Genomic DNA, 26,723 nt, shown 5'->3' with positions numbered 1-26,723 from the left:
AATTGCCAGCACTGGGTCCAGGTAGCACCTGTCCAGGGAAGACATGGGAACAGGAAAAAAAAAAAAAGGTCTTTCACTGAACACCCTTCTGCACTTTGAACCCTGACTACATTATCTATTCAAAAATTAATAAAATTAAAACTTAATAATAACAGCACAGGCAGTAAGGGCTAAGCTGGGAGACAGATCTCTCTGTGGGCTTGAAGGAGGCTTCAAGGAGGGAATGGGGATTCAGCGCAGACGCAGGTTTCTGCCCTAGAGGTTGAGCCGTGCTGGACCAGCACAAGGGGTTGAGCTAGACACCTCCTCAATTCTGGAACTGCCCCAGCTAAACACAAACAACAGGGCCCGTAAGTGGGGAAGTGTTTGCCATGACAGTGTTGCCCCATCCTGCAGGCTGCATCTTCCCTGATATTTTCTGTGTACCTTCCGACTCCAGCAAGAAAGAGGGCACACAGTTAGGAACAAAGGCTTGGCAACAGCTTAGTTACCAGCTGCTGCCAAGTGCTCAAGACTCACCTCCTCCAGGAAGGCCTCCCTGACTGATTCACTCAGAATCACCCAGGTCACTCCAACTCCCTCGTCCTGGCATTGCGTCGTGGTCCTTTGCAGTGGGGTTCACCTTTGCTCCTTTTATTTCCCCTGGAGAAAGAGACCTAGGGTTAAATTGAGTACTTCCCAGGCATCTGCTCTCTCTCAATCCAGTCTGCCTGTCTAAGCCTTGCTCTCCGAAGTCTGCAGTTCCTCAAGGTACCAACCACATCCTGAAATGAAACGAGACACCTGTGATTAGCCATGGCAGGAAGGGACTAGGTCTCTAGCTTGTTTGCTCAGCATGTGGGCAATAGGAAAGAGTCCCTTAGAAGAGACACACAATCGGATGGAAACCAGAAGACTTTGGGATGAAGGATTCCTGGCCTCTGCGTAGGAGATTCCCAGAAGTGTCGTTAGCAGGACTGGGGAGTCAGCCCTCCACCAGCCTGGTGAAGGAGTCGTCCCTATTGTATGTAGTACTTGGTGAAGTTCAGGGCTTCCCGGGATCCTCACCCCAGTGTCTTCTATTGCCCCTCACCTTGAGGCTCCCACGCCTGACCTTGAGGCTCCCACGCCTGACCTACAGGACCACTGGGCAAGGGTGCCCATAGCCCTCATCCACTCATTCCCCTCCTGCTACTGCTGCACATTCATTCCCAACTCTTTTCCCTCCAGCCACCCTTGGTATTGCCACACATAGAACCATCTTGGTTTCAGTACTGAGATGACGCCGGAAATCCTCTTCTTCCAGGAAGCTTTCCTAGATCGAACAAATGCAACCTGCATCTCTGGCCCCACCAGCCAGAACACGAACTCACCTTCTGTCACTGGTATAAGGGATTTGAGGTTTTACCCATGCGAGTGCCTGTCTAAGCACTGATTACAACCCATCATAGGATTGTGGAATAAATTTCAGGTGTTGCAAATCGGCATGAAAAACATTCTTTAAAAGATCAGAATAAGGTAGAACAAAAAAGAAAGTCTCAAAGTGCCTCATATGCAATAGGGGTGAGTATTGTTTTGTTAAAATTTCATGTCAGTTATTACATATACATACATAGAGTACAGCGAGTGTCTTAGCAGTTTGAAGCTTTAACAACTTCAGAAGGATTACTACAAACTTAACATCATTTGAAAATTTTTTACCTGATTTTTATGAATTTTGAATAACACATTTTTATTTTCATGCTGTTCTCCACCCATTGGAGACGATAAACATATCCCAACACAAAGTTAAAATGAAAAATGTGTTATTAAAAATTCATAAAACTTTGGGGCACCTGGTGGGTGGCTCAGTCAGTTAAGTGTCTGACTTCAGCTCAGGTCATGATCTTGCGGTGAGTTTGGGCCCCACCTCGGGCTCTGTGCTGACAGCTCAGAGCCTGGAGCCTGCTTCAGGTTCTGTCTCCCTCTCTCTCTGCCCCTCCCCCACTCACTCTGTCTCTCTCCCTCTCTCAAAAATAAATAAACATTAAAAATTTTTTTTAATTCATAAAACTTAAAGGTTAAGGAGATTTAAATTATTACCTTTTATTTTTTTTTTTTAACGTTTATTTATTTTTGAGACAGAGAGAGACAGAGCACGAACAGGGGAGGGGCAGAGAGACAGGAAGACACAGAATCTGAAACGGGCTCCAGGCTCTGGGCTGTCAGTACAGAGCCGGACGCGGGGCTCGAACTCACGGACCGTGAGATCATGACCTGAGCCGAAGTCGGACGCTCAACCGACTGAGCCACCCAGGCACCCCTAAATTATTACATTTTAAATGAGGCTTTTTCTAGGGGTGCCTGGGTGGCTCAGTCGCTTAAGCGTCCGACTTTGGCTCAAGTCATGATCTCGCAGTTTGTGAATTCGAGTTCTGCATCGGGCTCTGTGCTGACAGCTCAGAGCCTAGAGCCTGCTTCGGATTCTGTGTCTGCCTTGCTCTCTGCCCCTCCCCCGCTCAAGCTCTGTCTCTCTCTCTCAAAAATAAATAAACATTAAAAAAATGTTTAAATGATGCTTTCCTGTTAGTTTGTAGAATTCATACCTCTGACGTGATTACAGTGTAAAGGTGAGACTTTGGGGATACGCTGTCACATGGAAGCGGGCACTAGGTCTTGTAAAATGTCTTTCTTAGGGGTGCCTGGGTGGCTCAGTTGGTTAAGCGTTGGACCCTTGATTTGGGCTCAGGTCATGATCTCATGGTTTGTGAGTTCGAGCCCCATGACTAACAGTGTGGGGCCTGCTTGGGATTCTCTGTCTCCCCCTCTCTCTGCCCCTTCCCACTTGTGTGTGCGTGCTCTCTCTCTCTCTCAAAATAAATAAATAAACTTAGGGGCACCTGGGTGGCTCAGTCGGTTAAGTGCCCGACTTTGGCTCAGGTCATGATCTCATGGTTCATGGGTTGGAGCCCCGCATCCGGCTCTGTGCTGACAGCTCAGAGCCTGGAGCCTGCTTCGGATTCTGGGTCTTCTCTCTCCCTGCCCCTCCCCCACTTGTGCTCTGTCTCTCTCTCTCTCAAAAATAAATAAACATTAAAAATTTTTTTTTAAATAAACTTAAAAAAAAATGTCTTTCTTATTTTGGCCCAGTCATAGAAGTTTGAAAGCAGGGCTGCAAGATCTGTTCTGTCACACCTTTGTGAACTCCTGGGCCAGACAGGCAGGTTGTTTTCACCTTTGTTCTCACTTGCAAAGCCTAGCACAGGGTTTTTTCTGGAGTAGATGTTCCATAAACTCTTGTTACATGAGATGATGCCTGAGGGGTTAAAGTGAGCTGTTCAAAGCTCCGAGGGAACGCACTGCACTGGCTTCACCAAAAGATATTTTGGATGCGTTTACCACAGCAAGCATGTGAGTTACAGGATATTCTGTGGTCACACATCAGCGTGCTGCTTTGGCTAGGTCTGTCCGCGAGCCCAGCACCCTCATTTTACAGGAGAGGCCAGAGTGGCCAGGTGACTTCTGTAGTATCACACAGCCTGTGGCTCCCGGGGGCCAATGCCAGTCTCCCAGCTCCCAGGCCACTGCTCCGTTCCCACACTCTTACCTCCCGGTTGCAGGTCGCCTGGGGGAACTGGAGATGGTTAAGCTCTTGCGCCCCAGGGGCCAGGCTGTTCCCCCCACCCCCCCAGCCTCCCCACCACCCACTGCTCCGCTCTTACACTGCCCCTCCCCTCCCTGGCACCTGCCCTCCCCCAGATCCTACCTAGGACTACCGACAGATGCTTTAAAGATGCCAAAATTCTAAATCCCAGGCAAAGTCTCAGCTTTTGTGAAAACCAGCGGCAGCCACCCAGAACACGCCCTTGCCGGCCAGGTGGCCTTTTTGTAACAAAGTTTCTTTCTGTTTATCAGCAAAGCTGCTCACCTCCGGGAGACGTGGCAGCCAGGAAGTAGGCAGTCGACACCACCACGGGGATGTTTGCTCAGGTTACTCACCCTACAGCTCAATTACAGGTTCTTCGACAAGTGCCGACTGTTGCCATTCTCTCACCGAGGGCACAGGTGTGTGGAGCTAGACATCACGCTGGGGAGGGGACAGGTCAGGCTACTGGCGAGGGGGAGGGGGACCCGAGAGGCTGTTTGGGGCCAGAGGATTCTTTTTTGCCAACAGCACTTCTTGCCATCAAACACAGCACGCATTTCACTTCCTCTGTTCTCATGAGTAGCAAATTCTCTCCTCCAACCCGCCCCCCTGACCCTTCAGATTACAGAAGGCTGGGAGGTTTTCACTTTCCCCATAATTACACCTTCAGGACATTTCAGTTGTTCCTGAAGACTCAGGCGGCAGTCCTGTGGCTTATTTTCCCAGAAAGATGCCCCGAAAGTTATTTCTGTAGCTAGTCTATCAAGTTTTTTTCCCCATGGTGTCTAGGTTCGTTTTATGTTTGCATAAAATGTTAAGCCTAAGTTACCCAAACACGGATATTCCATTGAAAAACCCACCCCAAACTGGCTCACAAGGTATACCTCGAACGGTGCTCAGCGAATGTTCGCTAATTTACTCCGAGGCTGTAAAAGCCACTGCAAATCAAAATAATACGTGACCGTAGTTGAGCAGCTCACAGGTTTTTCACAGGAGGACCTCCAGGCCTGTCGGGTGGGGGCAGGGATGTGCAACTGTTCTCACACTGAGCCTGGAGACTGCTGGCTCCTTCGAGGGGTGGGGGGAAGGGAGGATGGAAGGGGGGGGAGGGGTGGGGGAGGGGTTAACCGGAAGGGTACTCCCGAGGGCTTGGGCTGGTCCCCAGATTTGAGGAGGGGGTGGTGAGGGGAGAGGGCAGAACGGAGGTTTTTCCTTCTCTCCTCACCGCACGCTTTGCTCCAGGCTGTAGGACTGCAGTCCAGGACCACCTATCCTCACACACACCACACCCTGAACTCAGGGTCTATACCCTGCCCCCTCGGTGGGCCGGCCTTCCCAATTTCCCCAAGGCTGCCAGGAGCATCGAAATCTTTGAAACAGCCCCTGCCCTTGCCCCGCTCCCAGGCAGGTACAAGGGCTTTCAGTGCCTTCTCAACGTCAGGTTCACTCCACGCCCACTCCCCGGTCCTGCTGATTCATTCCCTGCCTCCTGGATCCTCCTCTTCCTCTCTCTCACTCAAAACCGTCTTCGGAGACTGAATCCTTATCTCCCAACATCTGGAGGATAAGCAGAAGCTGCCGGCGGCCTCCTTTGCCTCAGGCCTCTCTCCCTCTCACAATTTGAACAGCTGTATTCTTATTCCTTTAGTGACATTTGATTGTAGCAGAGACAGGGCCTGGGCAGTCAGCTTCCTGCTTGCCACTCACCCTCATTGGCCTACCTTTTCCTCCTCACAGCCTTTTCCTTATATTCTTTTTTTTTTTTTTAATTAATTTTTAAAAATTTTTAAATTTTTTAATATTTATTTTTGAGAGAGAGAGCACGTGCGTGAGTGGGGGAGGGGCAGAGAGAGAGAGAGACACAGAATCTGAAGCAGGCTCCAGGCTCTGAGCTGTTAGCAGAGACCATGACGTGAGCCCAAGTCGGATGTTTAACCGACTGAGCCACCCAGGTGCCCTTCCCTTATATTCTTGCTCAACAAGCTGTGTTCTATTCTCTTTCAAATTCTTCCTCAGGCTCCCCTCCTCCAAGAAGCCTTCTTAGACTAAGGTGCCTCTTACCGCCCTCAGGATCCTGGTGCATTTGTTTCCAAATTTCACTGCCCAGGCTTCCCCTTGTGGGACTTCCCCACTAGATTTTGTGAGAGAGGGAGAGCCGGTAGGCCTAGACTCAGGTTACCTACATCCTGTTTGCTTTCTCCTTCCCAGTCCTTAAATCTCCTGGGCCTCGGTCTTCTGCCTCCAGAATGGTTTTCCCCGACAAACCCACCGAGCCTTCTAAGCCCCAACCAACCCACCTAAGCCGTCTAAGCCCCACAGCATCCCACAGCCCTGGGGAATTTGGTTGTGCTATTCTACTGCCTTGTTCTGTCTGTCCTTTGTTCTCTCTTATGGGTAGAGCTGAGGGTGAGGATTGGGTTTCTTCCTTCCTTCAAATCTATCTAGGGCTCAGGACCAGGTTGCCAAGGGTGTAGGAGAATAATGTGACCCCACAGGGCTCTCAGGTGCCACAAAAGAGTCTTCTGACGGTCCCTTTTCTCCCCAGACTGAACCCAACCTTGTTCACTGTGCAAGCCTTTGACACAGCACAATTACAGCATTGAGCACAACACAGAGACAGGCACTGCCCTGCACTTGACCCCTCATTTATTCAAACCCTCACTCTCATTCCCATTGAATGAGAACGGACATTTTGGGCTTTCTCAGAGTGGGCCAGAGGGCTGGATGAAGAGCCAAGTTCACCCAAGTCTTTGGCACGGCCATTCATTGGGTCCCTCTGGTGTACGGACACCCTCTCTGATCCTCAGCTTCACTTCCAGGGCTGGCGAGGTCTGCATGAGCCAGAGGAGGCTAAGGGCAATACCACCACCATTTTAATATCACCGCTTACCACGTCAAGTCAAGGGACAGTTATCTTTTCCATTTTACACAGAACGAAACTGAAGCACAGGGAGGTTAAGTAACTTGACCAAGGTCACACAGCAAGGAAGGGGCAGAGGCAGGGTTTGCACTCAGTCCCATATCTCCAAAGCCCACTGTCTTCACCATGACCCCGCACTGCCTCCCACTTGGCTGGTGCTTGGAGCTTCGCCAAAGCACTTTCACATACACCTTCTCATTTGCTCCCCACCCAGGGAGTGTTTATGTGACTTGGCCAGAGTTAGGCAGCTAAATTAGAGACAGAGCTGAGTCAGCCGCCTGGATCCACGATACCTACTGCCTCCCTGCACAGGGAGACCCCTGGTCCTAGGGTTAGCTGCCCCCTCCCATTCCTGACTTCGGTTCTAGGCAATGGTTAACTGGACTAAGACTGTGGTCATATCTCCTGTTCGTTTATCTCCCACCTGAACGTGGGCTAAGACGTTTCTGATCTCAGAGGGCATCCAGCATGCATCTGTGCCTCCCCTTATCAGCCGTGATGTTCCTCCATGCTGCTGTGGGTGGGTGTCTGCTGTCCTGAGCAGTGATTACCAAGGACCAGGCCATCTTGGGCAGCTCAATATCCTTCACGGTTCTACCGGCTCCAGATGAGCTCTTCTGTCTTTGACAGTCCTGTCCTTTTTGTCCTGATACCCCTGAAAGTAGTCTGCTCTTGTTCTTTCCGTGTGTCTAATGGTTGAAGAACAGGAAGGAACTGTTGAGGAACTAGGGAAGTACCTGCAAGGATACTGGCTTCTGCAGGATAATTTGAACCAAAGTCTATTTCAACCCCCTCACCTTAGCTTGTACTATCCATGGCATGAATTTGCCTGTCTCATCCTTTTTACCCTTCCTAGGAGGGGTAGGGGATGAGGCTCCTGTGTTGGAGAGGTGAATGGGGCCTGTGTAGTGCACACACATCTCTGGTAAAATGAGCCCCAGGTTCTTTGGTGTGTCCAGAGTTATTAACCTCACCCAGTGCCTGTGAACTGCATCTGTGGGTCTGGAGGGGCAGCATTAAAACCTTTCCTGGGACCGTAGCCAATAGAGGGGGGTCTGTTTTAAGCTTTGCTGGTAAAATGAACCCCCCTTCCTCCATAGGCACAGGACAGCCCCATCCTACCCTCCGCAGAAGTCAGGGTCTGGGGTGACTAGCTTTGGGGGCAAGTAACAAACTGTTCCTCCTTTCAGTTAGCCTGGGGCTTGTCGGAACAAGTGACGGGGAAATAGGGAAGTTGGGGACAGTCACAGTCATGAACACCCATCAGACTCCCTTCCCATAAAAACCACACAGCTCCCACTCCCCAAAGGCCCAAGACTCTAGAGAGAGGACATCTGAGACCCCACCTCTACTCAGGAGCAAGGTGGCGCTGGCAGGAGGATGCCTCTCTGAAAGATTTCCGAGGTGGAGCACGTGGGCTGGCCCACTCTGGGAAGAAGGCGGACGGAAAGAATACGGGGACGTGGATGGGTAAAGGGAAAAGGCTGTAGAACCCCGGAGGGGCTGCTGTGGCTCGTCCCTCTCCCACCCCACCCCTTCACGTCCCAAAGGTCTGAACTTTTCATTCCTCTTTAAGCGAGGCGCGGAGGTGGGGGGGGGGGGGGGTCGTACCGAGGGAGGAGCTAGAGGCCGCCACCACGGACGAGGACCCGTCTGGCCCAACCCCTTCATTTCACTACTGGGGGTGGCGAGGAGGAAGTGGTGAAGGAGAAGGTCGGCGGAGGAGGGAGGTGGGGAGCAAGGACCTGGCAGAAGCCAGTCCGACTGGGGGAAAGTCCCGAGCAGCGGGAGAGCTCTGAGTTCCAGGCCCGGCGGAGGGGGCGGGGGGTGGGGGGGAGTCGTCTATCGCGAGGGCCTGCGAGGGTCGCCGGCAGCTTCTGCCACTTACCTGGCGCGCTGAGGGAGAGCCGCAGCCGCTCGGCGGTGTGGCTCGCGGGTTTCCCGACGGGACGTCCTGGAGGGCGGGGCCGGGGCGGGCCCTGCACGGCCGCTGGGGCGCGCACTTCCCGCCGCTCCCGGGCTAGGTGCAGGCGGCCACCCGCAGCGCCCGGAGCTCTGCTGCGGGCGGCCGGGAGGCCGGCGGCCTGCTGGGGCGCGCCCCCTGCCCCAGGCTTCCCCCGCCCCCGCCCCCGCCCCGCCGCTGCTAGAAGCTTCTCCAGCTTCTCCTGGTCTCAGCCCACCCAGGGGTACCGTCCCCGCGGCCAGGCTCTCGGCGCCGAGAAAGATCGGAGGGTCCTAGTGGCTCCGAAGACTCCGAAGACGACAGGCATTAAGCCGAACCGCCGGCGGCGCGGAGCAGTGTGCGCAGGGAACCGCAACGTGCGGCGCGCCGGCTCAGAGCGCTCAGCGCTCTGAGGCGGCGGCGCCGGAGGGCCAGAACGCGGCCGGGCGGCGGGAAGCCCCGGGGCTCCGTCCCAGGTTTGCTTCTCATTGGCGGGGTGGTCTCGGGCACATGACTCCTCCCCTCCATCCCCCGACGACTGCAGGTGTTAACTGTGGGCCGCGAACAGCGCTCGGGGCTTCTGACGCCAGCTCTCGAGTCAACCCCAATCCCAGCGAGCGCGAAGGTTATGAGCCAGAATGTACACGGGACGCGGCTGATCCCACAGCTAGAGTGCTGCCCTAAGTGTGGTTTCCGGAGCTGCAGCATCAGCATCCTCCGATAAGTTGTTAGAGACGTAGATTGTTGGGTCCCACCCCAGACCTAAATAATAGGAAACTCTGGGGGATGGGGCCCGGCAACTTGCGTTTTTAAAAGTCCGCCAGGTAATTTTGGTGCATGCTCAACTTTGAGACCCACTGAGCAAGCAGGGGGAGGGCTAGAATTAGAATCAATACATTCAGTTCCGAAGCACAGGCTCTGAATCCCCCTGCCTTAGCCTGGGGCTGCCCCAGAATTTCCCTCCAGCTGTACGGTCCTGTGATGTCATCTTTTGGGTCCTTTATCTCAGTAATAGAGAAGTAACGTGGATGACCACAAATAGCTAGTAATTTGGAAATTTTCTATGGTAGAAACTTGGACCACTAATTCTGGTTTTCTTTTTGTTCGAGTGTTTGCTTATTTTTTTTTTAATGTTTATTTATCTTTGAGAATGAGAGAGGGAAAGAGGCAGAGTGTAAGCAAGGGAAGGGCAGAGAGAGGGAGACACAGAATCTGAAGCAGGCTCCAGGCTCCAACTGTCCGGACGGAGCCTGATGGGGTGCTCGAACCCACGAACCCCAAGGTCCAGACTTGAGCCGAAGTCGGGTCGCCCAACCAACTGAGCCACCCAGGCGCCCCTTGTCTGAGTGTTTAAATGCATTTGTGTTTCTAAGCCTGTAAGACCTGGGAGCCATCGTGTACACAAGGGGGTAAATCTGAGCACGAAGACTGCTCTCAACAAGAACTGGGAAGGGCAGGGAAGCCCCTTGGGGATCCACAGTGCACCTGAGGGAAGTAATCTTGTTTTCAAATCTGGGACCCCGAGGCACAATTGAGTTATTCAGAAGGAGGCCGGAGGTTTTTGGGTGATGGAGTCTGGAGAGATGAGATGAGGTCAGTGGAGGCTGGAGAAGACCTTGCCCAGGAACACTAGATCAAGGGACCATGAAGGATGGACTTCCCCAAAGGAGGCGAAAAGGGAGGCACCCATTCACTCTTGGCATGGTCCCCTCTCTCCTAACTCCAGGCCCTCCCATCCCCAACTCCCTTGCTTTCACATTAGACCCTGGGGTATAAGCTTCTGAAGACAAATCATCTTTTTTTTTTTTTTTTTAAATTTTTTTTTTTGTTAACATTTATTTATTTTTGAGACAGAGAGAGACAGAGCATGAACGGGGGAGGGTCAGAGAGAGAGGGAGACACAGAATCCGAAGCAGGCTCCAGGATCTGAGCTGTCAGCACAGAGTCCAATGTGGGGCTCGAACCCACCAACCGTGAGATCATGACCTGAGCCAACTTCGGCCCCTCAACCGACTGAGCCACCCAGGCGCCCCTGAAGACAGATCTTCTACAGAATTTACTTTGATCCTTTACAGACCCTCAGGGCTGGAAGTCCCACCCCTCCAGCGGCTACCATTCTTGTCACTTACCTTATTCGACAGGTGTCTTACTCAGACGAATGGCGTCTCCTGTGAAAGACTGTGGGCTGTCGTCCCTCATTTGTGCTTTCTGGGGCTAGACAGTCCTGTACCATCTGACCCTTCGGTCTTTGGGGTTCCTCTAACTCTGCTCTGGGACCCTTGGGGTTGTGTGATCCTGGCCCGGCCCTTGGGCTTTAGTCGGGACTCAACTTGACCTGAGGGTGATAGGCTCGGCTGGACTCACAGCCTCCGTTCTTCCCCCAAGTCATGGCAGAGTCACAACCACTAACCCTAACCAGGAGTTCCCGAGAGGGTGGTGTCGGGCTTCTCAAGGAAGCCTCATCAGTCTGCGTCGTGTGCACCGCATTCCAGAAGCAAATTACTCATCCCATTTTACTTCAGCTGACTCAAATTTCAGATATGACTTTGAGTCCTTAGAATAATTAGCTGCCTAATTTGGAGGTGCATGTAGTCTGCAGGATACGTGACCCACCCCTGATGTGTCATACACTGAGCTATTCTCTCCTAGCTGGAAGGATGGTGTGGAGGTCAGGAAGGTCTGGAGGTGAGCCGCTGCAGAATGGTGACCGTGACCTCAGCCAGCCACTGGTTGCAGCCGCTTAAGAAAACAGTGTTCTTTTTTCTTTTTTAAAAATGCTCATTTATTTATTTTGTGTGTGTGTGTGTGTGAGAGAGAGAGAGAACACAAGCAGGGGAGGGGCAGAGAGAGGGGGAGACAGAGAATCCCAAGCCGATTCCACACTGTCAGCACAGAGTCCAACGCGGGGCTCCCATTCACAACCGTGAAATCATGACCTGAGCCAAAGTCAAGAGTCTGACGCTTAACCAACCGAGCCACCCAGGCGCCCCAAGAAAACAAGTTTTCTTTAATTGAACTTACATAGGCATGTGGTTAAAAATTTTTTTTCAAGCACTATAAAAAGGTATGCGGTGCAAGCGACATTTTTTCCCCTCCTTAGACCTTTAGTCCTCTCCAGAAATCACCTCTGCATAGTCATCCACTCTTCCCCATCACTAAGCTCTTCTGTAGAACAGGTCTGAATTCCTTGCTCCTCAAGAAATCCTGTGAATTTCATTATTTTCTCACAGTCTTGTTTTTATTTCTCGGTCATTTTAGATTCTGTTTCTGGGCATTCTGAGTTTTGCTTTTTACATTATTGTGCTTTGGGGATTCCCCCCAGAAGGCAGGAAATGTGGTGGAGAGCAGATCAGTTGAAGCAAGCGAGACAAGGGCAGCTGACAGGACATCGGCTCTGGCCCTTATCAGGTGTCTTCCTTCCACATGTAGTCCTCGGTGAGGGGGATGCCCACCTCTAGGTGGGGCAGAATGACCGAGACTTGCCCATTAGGGCAGGTGCTGGCTGCACTTTGCAGGCCAGGGTTACAGAGGAAGCTGCCATGACTTTGCCAGGCAGGTAGAAGTGGGGTTAATGATGCCCAACATTGCTGTAAAGCTTGAGCAGATAACTGATGTGAAAGCATGATAATTTGGTTCTTCTGTTACATCTGTTTCTTTATCTTCTCTCCCCATATTCCCCTTCCTCCTTCTCATCTCATTTCCACGCCCCAAAGAGAAACACACAAGGCCAGAAACGTTCTAGGATCCCAGGCAGAGCTGTCCCAAGTTCTGCCACAATCCCTCATGTGGTATAGTTCACTCACCTCTGGGTACCTCAATTTCCTTATCTGTAAAATGGGTACTAGGGTAAGGTGAGTGAGGTATTTGCCTTAGGTGCAAAGTTGAAGGGGACATCAAACCTCAGTTAATCGAGTAATATTTAATATGATATTTTAATACACCCAAATTAGTGCAGAAAACTTATCTTGAACAAAGTATCAACAATGGTTTTTTGAAATGTTAGAAAGTTTCTATTTTTTCTGTTTATTTATTTTAAGAGAGAGAGCGAGTGGGGGAGGGGTAGAGAACGAGAGGGAAAGAGAGAATCCCAAGCACTGTCAGCGTGGAGCCCAGTGCGGGGCTCAAACTCATGAACCGCGAGATCGTGACCTGAGCCGATGTCAGACACTTAACCGACTGAGCCACCCAGACGCCCCTGGAAATTTTTTGTAATTATGTTTTTTTTTTTTTAATTTTTAAATGTTTATTTTATTTTTGAGAGAGAGAGAGAGACAAAGTGTGAGTGGGGGAGGGACAGAGAGAGAGGGAGGGACAGAATCTGCAGCAGGCTCCGGGCTCTGAGCCATCAGCACACAGCCCAACACGGTGCTCAAATCCACAAACCATGAGATCCTGACCTGAGCGGAAGTCAGGTGCTTAACCGACTGAGCCACCCGGGCGCCCCTAATTATATATTCTTATTAAGCACCAGCTTAATATTGCAGAACACTTCAAATTATCTTTCAACAGCCCATTCTTCCCTCCCTCACCCAAATTCTTTATAATAAAGAGCTCTTGAGGTAAAGACACACTCCCTTGTCTCTGTATAACCCTTTATCAAATAAAGGCCAAGAGCCGTGTACATCTGCCCTCAAATGCTGCCCCCGGCTGTGGAGGCAGCGTCTGCCCAGACTCAAGAGCCTGAAAGACTCTTTGTTTAGGAGCTGTGTCTTTACAAAGCAGGTCCACCACTTGCCGGGTTTATCATCCTGAAGGTCAAAACCTTTCTCAGCGTCTCAGAGCCAGAGTCCAGTCTCTTGCCTTAGCTGCTATACGTGGGCCCTCATCACTTCCCCTTCCCCTTTGTTGACAAGTTTGGCATAAGCTGCATTAAGTGGAAGACCGGGTTTCCAGGCATGGGAAGACTAGAGATTCCCAGGGTGTGCGTTTCTCTCTCACCGTGGCTTTTGGAATCGCATTTTTCGGGTTCCTTGCGACACCAAGATGCTCCAAAATGTAGAGTTCTGTATACCAAGTTTCTGTCAGCCTCATTCTAATCTCACGGTTTCTGAAGAAGACATGGCCTCCAAGCAATAGATGGCTTCGTCCGTCATATCTATATCCTTTTGTCTCTCTAGCGGTGGGTTGTTTGAACTGACTTCTGATAGGCAGCAGCACCATGATTCCAATGAGTTTGGTGCAGGGCTCGCGACAGAAGAGTGATCAGCTGACATCTTGGGGGTGCCCCGAAGTATCAATTTAAAATAAACGATAGTGACCTGCTGGGCCGTATAGAAGCCTGAGGCAAAAAGAAAAGGTGTACCTCATATACATTTAAAAAGATATTTTTTTGGATGCCCAGGTGGCTCAATCCGGGAAGCATCTGACTTTGGGTCATGATCTTGAGTTTCATGAGTTCGAGCCCCACATCAGGCTCCTGCTTGGGAGTCTCTCTCTCTCTTTCTCTCTCGCTCTCTCTCCGCCTCTCCCCCATTTGCATTTTCCCTCTCTCAAAATAAATAAATAAACTTAAAAAAAAAACAACTTTGAAGTCTACAGCATAGAAAATTTGCCTGAGTCTCCAGCCTGCTGGCCTGCCCTGCCAGTTTCTGACTTGCCAGTCCCCACAACTACGTGAGCCAATTCCTTAAAAGAAATCTCTCTCTCTCTCTGTATATCTTGTGTCTCCAGAGAACCTAATATAGTGGTTATGCATGAGGTGAGACTGCGGACATCGGGTGAGTATGGAGAATCCACTGGAAAGTACGGCTGGTCACAGGTTTAGGCCCAGCCTTCTAGGCCTCTGCCCCGTTTATGGCAGAACTGGCTGGCATCTTCTTCCTCTGTGGAACCTGGTTTAAAAAAGTTTTTTTTTTAAACATTTATTTATTTTTGAGAGACAGAGAGAGACAGAGCAGGAGCAGGGGAGGGGCAGAGAGAGAGAGAGAGAGAGAGAGAGAGAGAGAGAGAATTCCAAGCAGGCTCCTTGCTGTCAGTGCAGAGCCCGACCTGGGGCTCAGTCTCATGAACCGTGAGATCATGACCCGAGCCAAAATCAAGAGTCAGATGCTCAACTGACTTAGCCACCCAGGTGCCCCAATCTCTTGGTATTTTATATTTTGGGTGCTGTTGTAAATATTACCTACTGCAGGAAACGCTTGGTCAGTTTGTCTGCTGTATAACAGAAGCCTCCTTCTATCATTCAATGAGTAATTTTTCCTCTCTTGGAAAATCACATGGGATTGGTGAAGGGTGACTGTGGACTCTTCTGGTTACATCACACAAGGGCTTCTCCTTAAAAGCACTAAATGTTCTATGGAAACCAATCTGACAATAAATTATATTAAAACAAAAAAAGCACTCAAGATGCCCAGGATCTATCTTATGTGGACCTTTGGCAAAAGAGAACTTTAATAATTGCAAAGAATAAAGCATCTAAATGCTCACAAGGTTTTGCTGTGAGAACATTTTCTGCCCCAAGTTAATGATATCTTATTGTTTAATAGCTTTCCTAAAAAAAAAAAAAAAAGAGAGAGAGATGCGCATTGAACCTTCTGAGACAGGGGTAATTGGATCTTAGCCTGACAGTCATTTTACCCAGAGGGAAATAATAAAAGGAATAATAAACTGTCCCCCAGGTGACAGCAAAATCTTTGTTAATCTATTCCGAAAAGATAGAAGAGGTTCCTATCTTCTTAAACATTTGAAAAAACAGTAAATTTCATTGGAGAGGGTTGAAATGCTATCTGATATCATCTGAATGTTGTTTAATATTGTTTTAGGTTGAAAATGATTGAGAGGTGATAGAATAACTCAACAGTAGTTTTTTTAAATGTTTATTTATTTATTTTGTGTGTGTGTGTGTGTGTGTGTGTGTGTGTGTGAGAGAGAGAGAGAGAGAGAGAGAGACAAGGAGAGAGGGAGAGAGAGAATCTCAAGCAGGCTCCACGCTGTCAGAAAAGAGCCCGATGTGACCTGAGCCGAAATCAAGAGTCTGATGCTCAACTGACTGAGCCACTCAGGTGCCCCAATTCAACAGTAGTTCTAATGTCCTTTTATTTTTATTTTTAAAAAAATAAAAGGACATGATATATATTTTTTATTATTTTATTTGAGAGAGAGAGAGAGAGAGAGAGAGAGAGAGAGAGAATGAATCTCAAGCAGGCTCCACACTCAGTGCAGAGCCCTGGATGCAGGTCTCGATCTCACCATGGTAAGATCATGATCTGAGCCAAAATCAAGAATCCGGCGCTTAACCGACTGAGTCACCTGGGTGCCCCCTAGTGTCTTTTTAATATCCTGAACTTTTAAAAAAGTTTTTTTTAAATTATTATTATTATTATTATTATTATTTTTTTTTTTTTAGTAATCTTTACACCCAATGTGCAGCTCGAACTTACTACCCTGAGATCAAGAGTCATATGCGCTTCTGACTGAGCCAGCCAGGTGCCCTGCACTTTTTGGCTCACTGCTTATTAATCCTGTGGAATTTTGATTTTCAATAGGTTACATATTCATATGGCACAACAATCAGACATTGAATAGTGAGGTGTGAGTTTCCCTCCTACTCCATTCCTGGTCGCTTAGGTTTGCTCCCCAGAGGCAGCCACCGTTACCAGTTCCTTTTGATTCCTTCCAGAGATGTAGCCCAGAGAGGGAGTCACCTTGATTGTAGCAGTTACCTTAACTAGTAAATTGTTTCACTATATTGTCTGAAATGGTTAAAGTTGTTATTAAAAGAAGTCAGCTTACTGAGCTCTCTTTGTGGCTCTGCTTTTTAACGGATTCTCTGGGGGTTTCTATTAGACAGACATATCAACAGCATATAAGATCGGCAAGGTGGAAACAGTTTTGGAGCGAGAACTGGGTTGAATTCTGGCTCTCCCAGCTACCAGATGTCTGATTTTTAAATCCAGCCTTCATAAAATGTAGCGCTCTCCAAAGGCAGTGTGTAGGTACAAAGTGGTCCTTCCTTCCCAGGTGTGGTAAATAGAGTAGGCAGAGGCCACAGAGGGCCAGGTCCCACCCCTCCACCCCCTTCTGGGTTTGGACCTGTGGATAAATCCGGAGGGCTTTGATCTCAGTGATTTCTAAACACCCCGAGATCAAGAGCGGAGCCTGAAAAGGCAGCCCTAAACTAGAATAACCTTTTCTTTCTCCATGAAAGAGTGGCGGTCATGTTTGCTGAGAGCAGGTGAAAGTAGATTTTATTGTTTAAAATTAAAGATTTACAGAAACTCGTTGAAGAGCTACTGATTATCAGTGAGGCCCTATGAACTCCCCACAGTGGTAAGTGGGTAGAACAGTTGGACACAGTGGGAATGTGCATGGGTTTTCTTAGAGGTGGGACCTATTGCCAGAGAGGGGGTTGGTATTTAGTGGGGAATGGTATAAGAAAAATCCATGCTTAGTGAGGGGGGAAAAAACCCACATATTCTTACTGGTCCGTGGTGTTTTATCAACTTGAAGGGATGCTCCAGAACATCTCAGGGACTCCTGATCCCTTTAACCACTCCGTGGTAAAAAATGATCTGGGATGTAGATTAGCTCGTTTACCTACACGACACGATTATTCTTGCAGAACCTCAGAGAGGAACAGGAATGCACTTCTTCATATCTTCTACTAAAGAAGACGGGCCTGAAGAGGTGCCTTGATATATGCGCATTCTGCCAGACTACAGTAAGAGGTGACAGGCGTTTTGCCACAATAAGGGGTGAACTCAAACTTTGAAAAGGTACTGGCTCCACTTATGAATGATCAAGACTTAAAATAGCCTGGGGTTCAGCTGTTCTAAGAGGTTCATGGAAAACTATTCCAGGCTTAACCAAACCCAGTGACTTAGCAGGTACAAAACAAGGATGCCTCAAGCATAGAGGCAGCGGGCCCCCTGCAGGGAGCTGGGGAGGGAGTTTTAGGGCCCTGATGGACTCTGTGACGTTTTATCCTGTCTTGGCATTTGATATCTTGCTGAACCCACAGGTGCTAAGTTTCAAGGTAAATTAAGTTCTTGGCCCCACTTCCAACATACGCTCGTACCTGCATGGGCGTGCGTGCGTGTGTGTGTCCGTGCGTGCGTGTGTGTGCGTGTGTGTAGGCTTCCTCCCACCAACAAGTTGTTCTCAGACACCTGCTGGGTATCCTACAATTCAAGTCAGTTCTGAAGACAGTGACAGTATCAGATTCGCAGGTTAGTGGTTCCATCTTATAAGACTGCCCCCCTCCTCCACGTCAGAAGCCAGTTGCAAGCCTGTGTTGTTACCTGTGCTTCTGATGGACTGGTTATAAATCAGAGTTCCCAAGACCCCCTTCCTGGCTTTGATTAACTTGCTAGAATGGCTCACAGAACTCAGAAACATTTCACTTGCTAGATTACTTGATTATTGTAAAAGGATATAACTTAGGGATAGCCAGAAGGAAGAGTTGCATAGGGCAAGGGATGTGGGAAGAGGTGTGGAACTTCCAAGCCCTTTCCAGGCACACACTCTTCCCAAATTGTGTGTTCACCAACCTGGAAGCTCTATGAACCTTGTCCTTCCGGGATTTTATGGAGGCTTCATGATACAGGCAGGGTTGATTAAATCATTGACCATTGGCGAAATGATTCAACCTCCAGCCCATCCCACCTCCCTGGAGGTCACAAGGTAGGACCAAAAGTTCCAACCCTCTGATCACATGGTTGGCTCCCCTGGCAACTAGCCCCCATCTTTAGGTGCAGTGCAAAAGTCACCTCATTAGCATTACACAAGAGACACCTTTAAGCTCTCAACACTTCCCGAAATGGCAAGGGTTTTAGGAGCTGTGAGCCAGGAACCATGGGTGAAGACCAAATATATCTATTTTTTCTTTCTTTTTTTTTAAACTTTATTTATTTATTTATTTATCTATCTATTTATTTATTTATTTAGAGAGCATGCTCACGAGTGGGGGAGGGGGGAGAGAGAGAGAGAGAGAGAGAGAGAGAGAGAATTCCAAGCAGGCTCCACACCATCAGCGCCGAGCCCAATGTGGGGTTCGAACTCATGAACTGTGAGATCATGACCTGAGCTGAAATCAAGAGTCAGACACTTAACCGACTGAGCCATCCAGGTGCCCCCCCCCATATATATTTCTTATCAATCATAATACCTAGAGTGGTCTGGGCAGTTTACCCCTTGGCATTTATTGGTCCCTTGGTGATTAATCTAAGCTCAACCCTGTGGTCCCATTTTCCTTGCCAGGGATGGGCAAAGAAGAGTATCTGCTGGGGACCTCTGAGAAAGCTCTCATTCCTTTTGAAAAAACAGATTCAAGAATAAGACAGCCCCTCAGAAGCCTACCTGAGACTAAAGGCCACACAATGTCAGGGTGGAGCAGAGGGACAACAGAACCGGGGTCCCTGTTGACACTGTTGAGCTGGAGCTGATGCTGTTCACGGGGTCCATCCCTCCCTGGTGTCTCTGATATGAGAGAACCCAGTGGGCTGACTGGATCAAAGGGAAAACTGGGGGCACCAGCCCCAGGACCTCCTCTGTGGGCTAGACCTAGACAACCTCTGTGGGCTTTAAGATTTTGCCTTGAGTCTACGAAAACTAGAATTATCTACAGAACCCATAATGCAACAGGGGAAACAATCCTACTTGGGGAGTCAAAGGACCTCAGAGCCCCAATGGCTCACAAAGTCATGTCTGAATGGGAACTGTAGCCTGCTGCCCGTGTGAGCGGCTTCTCTGAGACCTTGTAGAGGAGTCCATTCTGGAACTGTGGCTCAGGCACTTCTCGCCTTTGGAAGCAGAGAGTTCGAGTCCAGGGAATGATCTAGAGGAGCCAAGTCACTTCACCTGGGTTATCCCATGGCTAGATGCTATGGGAGAGGCACAGCTCAGTATATGGGGCTGGGTGGGGGGGAGGGGCTGATAGAACTACCCCCAATTCAAGGAGACAGAGAGTGACTGCATGAAGTCCCTCAGTTGCTGGTGGTTCTGTAATGTGAGCAAGTTGTTTAACCTCAGAGATGATAAGGGTCTGCTGTGAAATTTAGATGAGATAATATTTACAAATCGCTTACTTGCTCAGAGATGATAAACACTCTGTGTTCAACAACAACAACAACAACAACAACAACAACAACAACAACACAGGCACGCCAGGCCACTCCTCTCTCCCCACCGAAGGAGAGCCATTGAACTCTACTAAATCTGCTGGGGCCACTCAAGCCTGAGTAGGACAGTCAGTGGAGCCAAGGTGTGGCTTTCTCGGTAGGTGACTATAACTCCACCTGAAAGTTTTATTTACTCATTTTCAGAGTTTCAGTAGGAGCCTTGCAGCTCCATGAGCTTGACTGACCCATGAAGTTTGGTCTGGGATTGAGAGTGGGCAAGAATGACCACTTGGATCCTGCTCAAAGTTCTTTCATTTTGGTTTACTCCTAAAGCAGCTGAAAGCAGTGCACAGGAGGGAAATGAGACAAAGGTACATCCAGCTGGGTGGCTGCCACTCCCCACGGCCTCTTGTGTCAATTCCCAGAGAAACACCTCACTCCAGAGTTTGGAGGTGTCAGCAGTCAATGGGGAGCAAGATGTTGGCCAGGCCAGACAGCACAGGACTGTGAGTTTGTTACCTTTCTACCTCTGCCACGTCATACCCAGGAACAACAAAGATATCTCATAAAGCAATCATTCTGATACTTGAGCCATGTCGCTCGGGTCTAAGTCCAAGCCTTGAAATTCTTCCTGTATCACCCTTGGTGCAAGCACTCCTTATCTGTACCTATGTTGTATACAGGTGCTTATTAGCCTGGAAGGAGCCTGGTGAATTCTTAAAAGCTGTATGAATTGTGAAAAATTCCCCCTTCCTCTGGGCCCGTGCAGAACTGTGTCAGGACACAAGCTGTACAACCACATGTTGGACAGAGTTCCCATTTCTGTCCAGGGCCTGCCATCGTGGACTCTGTCTCCGGGTAGACAAGGGAAGCGGGCTTCACTCAGGGTGAAGCCTGACTTACGGGCAAACTCTAGGAATCCCACTGCTTAGTCAGTGTTGCTGTTTCCCTAAGAATACACCCAAATCTGATGTCAGGAGCTGCATGGAGCCTGATGAGAGCTTTGGAACCCGGGGCTGCCTGCTGAGCACAAAAATGTTAGTCTGTGGAAGTTGACTCCTAACCAAACTCAGGAGAGATTGGGAAGCTTGACTAAGCACAAAGACACACAGGGATTGGGACAGTCAAGTGTAAAGGACCACACCTTCTTTGTCTAGCATATCATCAGGGGACTACCTCCCTTTGATTCTTAGTCCATAAAATTCAAATGAGGCCCAACTCACTCCCCAGCACCAACAGTGAACCTGTGATCCTTTGGCCACAGTGTTTGGGTTAGGGTTAGGCATAGTACCCAAACCAGACTACTCAGAGCCTCCTCTGAGATATTTCCTGAAACCAGCATAAAAAACAAAACAAAACAAAACAAAAAACCCTTCCCTCCTGCCCATACTTCCTACCCTCCACCCACGTGACCACTGTGGAATCATTAGCTGAGAAGAGGATTAAGTTGAGAGCTGCTAAGCTAGCTATCATGGCCGTAGCAGGAGAAGGAGAGTCAGCCTGAACATGAAGCCAATGCTGAGAAAGCAGACAATAAAGGAAAGAGTGAGAGGAAGTGTGTCTGAAGTCATTTATTCCCAGACTTCTCCCTTTTCAACTTTGTTTTCTTTCTTTCTTTCTTTCTTTCTTTCTTTCTTTCTTTCTTTCTTTCTTTCTCTTCCTTTTTCTCCTTCCCTCCCTCCCTTCCTTTCTTTCTCCATCTCTCCCTCCCACTCTCCCACTCTCCCTTCCTCCCTCCCTCCCTTCCTTCTTTTCTTTCTTTCTTTTTAGAGAGAGAAAGCACTCACAGAGGGGCAGAGGGAGAGAGAGAGAATCCTAAACAGGGTCCATGCTCAGCTCAGAGCCCAATGCAGGCTTGATCCCATGACCCTGGAATCATGACCTGAGCTGAAATTGAGAGTTGGATGCTCAACCAACTGAGCCATCCAGGCACCCCTTCAACTTTCTTTTCTTTCCTTTTTCTTCTTTCCTCCTTTCCTTTTCTTTTTTTTTTCCTTGTTTTGGTTGAAATTTTTTTGAGTGTGTTTTTGTTACTTGCAACCCAAATAAAGAATCTGACCAATAAATAGTGTGTGCACTGAATTAATGTATTGCTAGGGCGGGGAGCTATGTTCACTTAAAACCAGGCCTGGCAGGGAGGAAGCAAAGAGAAACTCCCAAGAAAAACTTAGAAAATGATGCTTTTGCATCTCTAGGGAGCAGAGATAGGGAGCTGAGTGGTGACTCATAGTGGAGAAGGTGAGGACATATTGGATTGGGAGGGATGGACCACCCATCCTTCTAGGCTTTATCCTATGAGATGCCCTTGAACCAGCCAATCTCCCTGGTAGAACTTGGAGATACATGGGAAGCCAGGAGAACTGGTTGACTTTCCCTTGGGAGGTGAGATGACCCCAAGACTAGAGAGGCAAGAGCCTGGTCAGGTGTCTGGCCTATCTCCAAGCCTCTCAGGGCATGCTGCACCTCAGTCCCTGTTAGTGCTGGCCAACCTAGGGACATCACCATTTCTCTACTTCATTACAACCTTGGGCTCAAGCCTGTTGATGTTCTATGGCCAAATATGTCCCTCATGTTTGCTTTGGAAAGGTTATACCCAAATTCCCCTCTAGAATCTCCTCTGTTGCACGTAAATAGTGCTGCTGTAAACCCCCTGGGTTCATGGGTCTGGTCATTTTCCTGGGGTAAACTTCTAGAAGTGGAACTTGTTGGGTCAAAGGCTATGAACATTACCAAGGTTTTTGATTCTTATACCAGCAGAAAATATTATCCATTACTAGAACACAGGCATACAGATTTCCACCCTTGTCAACTAGGAGAAGGCTGATGGCCAAATAAGTAATGTAAGAGGTGACCTGTTTTTCAGAAATACAGACTCATGTCACAATGTCTATAATAAATTAAATTAAGACCATAATATGTGCTGTGGATACAGCAGATCACATGGCATTAAACAAATTGGACTGCCTGGTTCCCTGGAGACAAGGGCTAGAAAGCACCGGAGAGAAGTAACGGGGTTCTCAGGGTGCCTCCTTGGAAGTAGGAAGTGTTGCAGACGGCAGCTGCATTTCCTGAGGGTAACTTCAGTGTAAGTGGGGGTAGCACCAGAGGAAGGCAAAGGACATTTCTCTCAGGGAACTCTTTGTTTGATGAGGGAGATCACCAGCTACAAACAAAATGATCTCAGGAGAGAGATTTTGTCCTGGAACAGGCGAGAATGTTCTACCATTCTGTCCACAGTTGGAAAGATTAATGTATTTGACAATGTCTTCAGAATGTGGGAAGAGCTGTAACAGAAGAACGTATGTAGGGGATCCGGGGGTGGCACAAAGGAGGGAGCCATTAACTTTGCCTGTTGGAGAAAGAGGGGCCATGACCTGGTTTGTGAAGAATGAGTAAAAGTTTGCCAGGTGGGTGAGTGGGAGAGACGCAGGTAGAGTGAGGGGCGTATGTGTCACCTGGGTGGCCCTTCCAATTTGGGCTACAAAAAACATGCCCCGGCGAGTCCACAGATTTTAGTGCTCCAGGCACCATATGCAATGATGTCAGATCCCAAAGTACAGTCTGGGGTCCTCTGAGGCCCACTCTCTCCCCAAGACCCTTGGGTTACCAATGTTGAGTAACCACAGGGCCAGTGTGGTGCTGGCCCAGCAGCCTTGCTGCAGCACAGGGCTGGTAGTCAGCCAGGGACTGACTTCCACCAGTCAGTCCTTAGGTGGAAGCTAGGTGAACTGGAGGCATTTGAAAGGACAAAGGCACTGGGGTGATGTCATGCCCTGAGGGTGTGCCTCTCAAGCTTGGGCTCCTTGCTTAGGAAAGCACACTCTTAGCTGAACTGGTCAGCATTCCCTGTTTAAAACCCTCTGTTTTTCCACCAGGAGCTCGGTTTCCTGCCCCGGTGGGAGAGAGTGCACAGCTTCTGATCATAGACATGTGTGTTAATTTCCAGGGCTGCTATGAGACAAAGTACCACAAACGAGGTGACTCCAAACAGAAATGTATTGTCACACAGCCCTGGGGAAATCTGCAGGGCCACGCTCCTTCTAAAATCTGTAGTTGGTGGGGGGTTGGTGCCTGTGTGGCTCAGTAGGCTGTGTCCGCCTCTTGACTTCGGCTCAGGTCATGAATCCAGGGTCCTGGGATCAAGCCCTGAGTTGGGCTCTGCGTTGAGCGTGTAGCCTCTCTCTCTCTCTCTCTTTCTCTCTCTCTCCCTCAGCTCCTCTCCCCTGCTCACATGTGCCCTCACTCTCTAAAATAAAATAAAATAAAATAAAATAAAATAAAATAAAATAAAATATAAAGCTTGTAGGAGAATGTTTCCTTCTTTGTGGTTCCTAGGACTGTAGACACAACCCTCTAATCCTCAGTGTTCACGTGACTCTGTGTCTTCATATGGCTGTCTTTTTATAAGGACACCAGTCATATTGGATCAGGGGCCCACTCTACTGTGATACGACCTCATCTTAAATAATCACACCTGCAGTGACTCTATTTCCAAGTAAAATCCCATTCTGAAGGTACTGGGAGTTAGGACTTAAACATATTTGGGGGAGGGTGTGGAGGGCACAATTAAACCCCTGACAGCGTCTCTCAGACACAAGGCAGAGCTTTCCGATGGTAAGGACTGGAGCTCCCTGTGCTCTGAAGTGTCGCTCAGAGGTGGCAGCTCGGGACATGGTGTTCCAAGGCTGTTACAAGATCCAAGGCTGTCCAGCATTGTGGCCACAGGAAGGTGTGGGCCACAGGGAGCTGGGGCTCCCAGAGCCAGACCTCGGTGCTGTGGGTCTGGAGGGAGAGGGTAGAGTTGAATTCCCGTCAAGGGACCCATCGCGGGGCCCTTTCTCAGGTGTTCTTCGAGGAAAGAGGCTCCCAGTGTAAAGCTCATTCTGGAGCATATTCCTTCCAGAACTGGTAAGGAGTGAGGAAGGGATCTCACTAGATACTTGGGTTTTTTTGTTTTGTTTTTGTTTTTCTGAGTTTCCTTGGATGTTTTTCCCTTAAAAGAAATAGAGAGTATTAGTATGGGGTACAGTGCTATGTGCTAGGGAGCACATATCAACCCAGCTTATAAGTTTATTGTGTTCTAAAATTTATAGATGAGTAAAAGGAGAATTAACATCTTTAATAAAATAAAAGTTTTTCCTACCAAACAGGGTGTGCCTTTTGGTTTAGTCAAGACTTTTGTGCCACTCGGCAGTACTTGATTTTTTCCCTATAGTTCTTGCATATTACTTGTTCGATAAGACCTTTGATCTCTTTGCTTATTACCGTAACAAGAATCTTCTCTTGTTCTAATCAGTTGTGCTTTGTGTTAATAGGAAAGCTATTGAGTTTTGTATAATAATCTTGTGCCCAGCCACTTTTCTGAATTGCCTTATTGTCTGTGGCAGTTTTCAGTTGATTCTTGTAGGTTTTCCAGGTTTACGATCACATAGTGTATTCCTTTATGATTTTTTATATGTTTTATGTTTTTCTGTTATTAATGTCCATTGGCTAATCCCTCCTACCCATTAAGTAATGAAGGCGACTGTGATCATCCTTAACTAGTTTCTGACTTTCCTGGGAATACTTGTAGTGTTTTCCTGCTAAGAATAATGTGGCTTTGTTGTTCTGGTTAGAGTCACACATGAATGCATCTGGGCTTGAGTTCATTTATCTTTTTTTTTTAATGTTTATTTTTGAGAGAGAGAGTGTGTTGCATGAGCGGGGGGAGGGGCCCAGAGAGACAGAGAATCCGAGGCAGGCTCCAGGCTCTGAGCTGTCAGCACGAAGCCGATGCAGGGCTTGAACCCATGAGCTGTGAGATCATAACTTGAGCCAAAGTCAGACGCTTAACCGACTGAGCCACCCAGGTGCACCCCCCCCCCCTTTTTTTTTATGTTTATTTTTGAGAGAGAGAGAGAGACAGAGTGTGAGCAGGGAGGGGCAGAGAGAGAGGGATACACAGAATCTGAAGCAGGCTCCAGCTCTGAACTGTCTTCACAGGGCACGACTTGAGACTCAAGCTCACGAACCATGAGATCATGACCTGAGCCAAATGTGGACACTTAACCGACTGAGCCACCCAGGTGCCCCTCATTCATCTTTTCAGTGGAGAGTATTTGAAACTTTCTTGTCTCTCCCTCTCCCCACTGCCATCCACTGGATTTTCTTTTTCTTCTAACAGTCTTCCTTTTTATAGAGCATTTGCCATTTAATTGATATTTTTCCTTACACAGAGTTGAGCAAAATTTCTTCGCATCAAAGAAATAGTCTCATTTACATATTCTTGTTTACTATTTTTTGCATTTATGTTTTCCCCTTTACCTAGCCTTCCCCCATGCTATGATTTGGTTCGCTGATGGGTTTTTTTCCCCCTAAAGAATTAGTTTTGAGGGGCACCTGGCTGGCTCAGTCAGAAGAGCATGTGATTCTTGAGCTGGGGGTTATGAGTTCGAGCCCCACGTTGGATGTAGAGATTACTCAAAGGAAAAGAATTAGTCTTGAGTATATATTTTCCCAGATTTATTGAGATATAATTGACATAAAACTTTGTGCAAGTTTCAGGTGTACAATGTGATGATTTGATACATGTATATATTTACAAAATGATTACCACAATAAGGTTAGTAATGCATCCATTACTTCACCTAACTTTGAGGTATATAGTACAGTCACCATGCTGTACCTTAGATCCCCAGAACTTATGTATCTTATGACTGGAAGTTTGTGCACTTTGGCCGACACTTCCCCATTTTCCTTACCCTCCAGCCCTTGGCAACCACCATGGTACTCTCTTTCTATGAATTTGACATTTTTAGATTCCACATATAAGCGATACTCTACAGTAGTTGTCTTTCTCTGTCTGACTTATTTCACTCACTGTAATGCCCTCAAGGTCCATTTATATTGTTACAAATGGCAGAATTTCCTTCTCTCTTTTTAATGGTTATATAAGCTAACTAATATTCCAGTGTGTGTGTGTGTGTGTGTGTGTGTGTGTGTGTGTGTACATGACATTGTCTTTACCCATTCATCTGTCTATGGATACTTAGATTGTTTCCATGTCTTGGCTATTGTGAATAATGCTGCAATAAACATGGGGATGCAGGTATTTCTTAAACATAGTGATTTCATTTCCACTGGGTATATATCCAGAAATGGGATTGCTGGATTATATGGTAGTTCTATTTCTAATTCTTTCCTTTTGAGGAAATATCATGA

The 26,723-nt window shown here is 48.3% G+C and overlaps 1 protein-coding gene and 1 pseudogene across 5 annotated transcripts in view; both read right to left on the bottom strand.

Annotated features, from left to right (window-relative positions):
• The window catches only part of GALNT6 (polypeptide N-acetylgalactosaminyltransferase 6), a 35,750-nt gene extending 27,106 nt beyond the window's left edge, over positions 1-8,644 (bottom strand). The window contains exons 1-2 of one of the 5 annotated variants that reach the window (XM_053894706.1): positions 8,413-8,644; positions 520-642 (exon numbers count right to left, since the gene is read on the bottom strand). The gene's annotated coding sequence lies outside the window, so the exon portion shown is untranslated. Of the gene's footprint in view, positions 1-519; positions 643-3,724; positions 3,842-3,886; positions 4,426-4,488; positions 4,585-8,412 lie in introns of those variants that run through there. The other 4 variants (XM_053894710.1, XM_053894707.1, XM_053894709.1 and 1 more) reach the window with 4 other exon arrangements.
• Positions 8,192-26,287, bottom strand: LOC109249289 (actin-related protein 2/3 complex subunit 3-like; annotated as a pseudogene).
• Between the last annotated feature and the right edge of the window lie 436 nt (positions 26,288-26,723).

The sequence above is a fragment of the Panthera pardus genome, unplaced genomic scaffold (genome assembly GCF_024362965.1).
Source record: "Panthera pardus isolate Hobbes unplaced genomic scaffold, ASM2436296v1 HiC_scaffold_6, whole genome shotgun sequence".
Taxonomy (NCBI): Eukaryota; Metazoa; Chordata; class Mammalia; order Carnivora; family Felidae; genus Panthera; species Panthera pardus.
The sequence above is the reverse complement of the archived record's forward strand: the minus strand, read 5'-3'. Positions and strand labels throughout refer to the sequence as shown.